A 4,323-nucleotide genomic window follows, 5' to 3' on the forward strand; every position below is an offset into this window, starting at 1 on the left:
GTTTATGCTATGATCATGATCTCTTGTAGATTGCGAAGTTAACTATTGCTATGATAATATTGATGTGATCTATTCCTCCTACATATGCATGAAGGTGACGGTGTGCATGCTATGTTAGTACTTGGTTTAGTCTTTTGATCTATCTTACACTAAAGGTTACTAAAATATGAGCATTATTGTGGAGCTTGTTAACTCCGGCATTGAGGGTTCGTGTAATCCTACGCAATGTGTTCATCATCCAACAAGAGTGTAGAGTATGCATTTATATCGTTCTGTTATGTGATCAATGTTGAGAGTGTCCACTAGTGAAAGTCTAATCCCTAGGCCTTGTTCCTAAATATCGCTATCGCTGCTTGTTTATCGATTCTTCGTGTTACTACTTGCTGCGTTACTACTTGCTTGTTCTCGTCCTGGGCAAAGCACCGTTCCGGTGCCGTTGCTACTGCTTATTCATACCACACGTATTTCACTATCTCTTCGCCGAACTAGTGCACCTCTTAGGTGTGTTGGGGACACAAGAGACTTCTTGCTTTGTGGTTGCGGGGTTGCATGAGAGGGATATCTTTGACCTCTTCCTCCTCGAGTTCGATAAACCTTGGGTGATCCACTTAAGGGAAACTTGCTGCTGTTCTACAAACCTCTGCTCTTGGAGGCCCAACACTGTCTACAAGAATAGAAGCACCCGTAGACATCAGCCATATCCTGCTAATAGTAACTCTTATGGTAGATATGTTTCACCTAATGAGGAAAAGATGTTAGAAATTGAAAGATCCACCAAGAGCTTTATGCAATCACAATATGAGCAAAATAAATTGTTTACTAAAACTATGAATGAACAATCTACCTTGTTTAAGAATATAGGAAATCAACTTGAAAATCTGAATATGGAGATTTCTGGGTTGCAAACTAAACTTGCAAATGCTGAAAACCGAATCTCATACATGTACGCGTCACAATCTTCTTTAATTAATAAAATGGCTGCTAAACCCGAGGATATTGAAAATAAAATTGTTACTACAGCAAATGTCATCCAAGTTAGAATTAATGAGAATATAAGATTAATGGCTGAACTGCGTGCTAGGTGGGATAGAGAAGAAAATGAAAAACTAGCTAAAGAGAAAAATGTAGCTAAAGTTTGGACTATTACCACCACTAGTAATGCTAATGATTCATATGTTGCTGCACCTCCTACTATTAATGGTAAAATAATTGGTGTTGACAATGCTTCTACTCCTAGTGCAAAGCGTGCAAAATTGCCTGAAACTGCTAAAACTGCTGAAACTGCTTGTGATAAAACTGCTGAAATTTTTTCCAACCTTGGGGATGATAATCCCATTGCTTTAGATTGTAATGATTTAGATTTTGATGATTGCCACATCTCTGAAGTTATAAAGTTCTTACAAAAACTTGCTAAAAGTCCTAATACTAGTGCTATAAATTTGGCTTTCACAAAACATATTACAAACGCTCTCATAAAAGCTAGAGAAGAGAAACTAAAACTTGAAACTTCTATTCCTAGAAAGCTAGAGGATGGTTGGGAGCCCATCATTAAAATGAGGGTCAAAGATTTTGATTGTAATTCTTTATGTGATCTTGGTGCAAGTATTTCTGTTATGCCTAAGAAAGTCTATGATATGCTTGACTTGCCACCATTGAAAAACTGTTATCTCGGATGTTAATCTCGTTGATAATGCTAAAAAGAAACCTTTGGGGAGAGTTGATAATGTTCATATTATGGTTAACAATAACCTTGTCCCCGTTGATTTTGTTGTCTTGGATATTGAATGCAATGCATCTTGCCCCATTATATTGGGAAGACCTTTTCTTCGAACCGTTGGTGCTACTATTGATATGAAGGAAGGTAATATTAAATATCAATTTCCTCTCAAGAAAGGTATGGAACACTTCCCTAGAAAGAGAATGAAGTTACCTTATGATTCTATTATTAGAACAAATTATGATGTTGATGCTTCATCTCTTGATGTTACTTGATATACACTTTACGCGCCTAGCTGAAAGGCGTTAAAGAAAAGCGCTTATGGGAGACAACCCATGTTTTTACTACAGTATTTTTGTTTTATATTTGATTCTTGGAAGTTTTTTACTACTGTAGCAACCTCTCCTTATCTTAGTTTTGTGTTTTGTTGTGCCAAGTAAAGTCTTTGATAGTAAAGTGAATACAAGATTTGGATTACTGCGCAGAAACAGATTTCTTTGCTGTCACGAATCTGGAACTAATCCTCTGTAGGTAAGTCAGAAAATTAAGCCAATTTACGTGAGTGATCCTCAGATATGTACGCAACTTTCATTCAATTTGGGAATTTTCATTTGAGCAAGTCTGGTGCCTCAATAAAATCCATCTTTACGGACTGTTCTGTTTTGACAGATTCTGCCTTTTATTTCGCATTGCCTCTTTTGCTATGTTGGATGAATTTCTTTGATCCATTAATGTCCAGTAGCTTTATGCAATGTCCAGAAGTGTTAAGAATGATTGTGTCACCTCTGAACATGTTAATTTTTATTGTCCACTAACCCTCTAATGAGTTGTTTCGAGTTTGGTGTGGAGGAAGTTTTCAAGGATCAAGAGAGGAGTATGATACAATATGATCAAGGAGAGTGAAAGCTCTAAGCTTGGGGATGCCCCGGTGGTTCACCCCTGCATATTCTAAGAAGACTCAAGCGTCTAAGCTTGGGGATGCCCAAGGCATCCCCTTCTTCACCGACAACATTATCAGGTTCCTCCCCTGAAACTATATTTTTATTCTGTCACATCTTATGTGCTTTGCTTGGAGCGTCGGTTTGTTTTTGTTTTTTGTTTTGCTTAAATAAAATGGATCCTAGCATTCACTGTATGGGAGAGAGACACGCTCCGCTGTAGCATATGGACAAGTATGTCCTTAGGCTTTACTCATAGTATTCATGGCGAAGTTTCTTCTTCGTTAAATTGTTATATGGTTGGAATTGGAAAATGCTACATGTAGTAATTCTAAAATGTCTTGGATAATTTGATACTTGGCAATTGTTGTGCTCATGTTTAAGCTCTTGCATCATATACTTTGCACCCATTAATGAAGAAACACTTAGAGCTTGTTAATTTGGTTTGCATATTTGGTTTCTCTAGAGTCTAGATAATATCTAGTATTGAGTTTTGAACAACAAGGAAGACGGTGGTGAGTCTTATAATGTTTACAATATGTCTTTTATGTGAGTTTTGCTGCACCGTTCATCCTTGTGTTTGTTTCAAATAACCTTGCTAGCCTAAACCTTGTATCGAGAGGGAATACTTCTCATGCATCCAAAATCCTTGAGCCAACCACTATGCCATTTGTGTCCACCATACCTACCTACTACATGGTATTTCTCCGCCATTCCAAAGTAAATTGCTTGAGTGCTACCTTTAAAATTCCATCATTCACCTTTGCAATATATAGCTCATGGGACAAATAGCTTAAAAACTATTGTGGTATTGAATATGTACTTATGCACCTTATCTCTTATTAAGTTGCTTGTTGTGCGATAACCATGTTTCTGGGGACGCCATCAACTATTCTTTGTTGAATATCATGTGAGTTGCTATGCATGTCCGTCTTGTCTGAAGTAAGAGAGATCTACCACCTTAATGGTTGGAGCATGCATATTGTTAGAGAAGAACATTGGGCCGCTAACTAAAGCCATGATTCATGGTGGAAGTTTCAGTTTTGGACATATATCCTCAATCTCATATGAGAATAATAATTGTTGCCACATGCTTATGCATTAAAGAGGAGTCCATTATCTGTTGTCCATGTTGTCCCGGTATGGATGTCTAAGTTGAGAATAATCAAAAGCGAGAAATCCAAAATTCGAGCTTTCTCCTTAGACCTTTGTACAGGTGGCATGGAGGTACCCCATTGTGACACTTGGTTAAAACATGTGTATTGCGATGATCCAGTAGTCCAAGCTAATTAGGACAAGGTGCGGGCACTATTAGTATACTATGCATGAGGCTTGCAACTTGTAAGATATAATTTACATAACTCATATGCTTTATTACTACCGTTGACAAAATTGTTTCATGTTTTCAAAATAAAAGCTCTAGCACAAATATAGCAATCGATGCTTTCCTCTTTGAAGGACCATTCTTTTTACTTTTATGTTGAGTCAGTTCACCTATCTCTCTCCACCTCAAGAAGCAAACACTTGTGTGAACTGTGCATTGATTCCTACATACTTGCATATTGCACTTGTTATATTACTCTATGTTGACAATTATCTATGAGATATACATGTTACAAGTTGAAAGCAACCGCTGAAACTTAATCTTCCTTTGTGTTGCTTCAATAC

This window comes from Lolium rigidum, chromosome 3 (assembly GCF_022539505.1).
Source record: "Lolium rigidum isolate FL_2022 chromosome 3, APGP_CSIRO_Lrig_0.1, whole genome shotgun sequence".
Lineage (NCBI taxonomy): Eukaryota > Viridiplantae > Streptophyta > Magnoliopsida > Poales > Poaceae > Lolium > Lolium rigidum.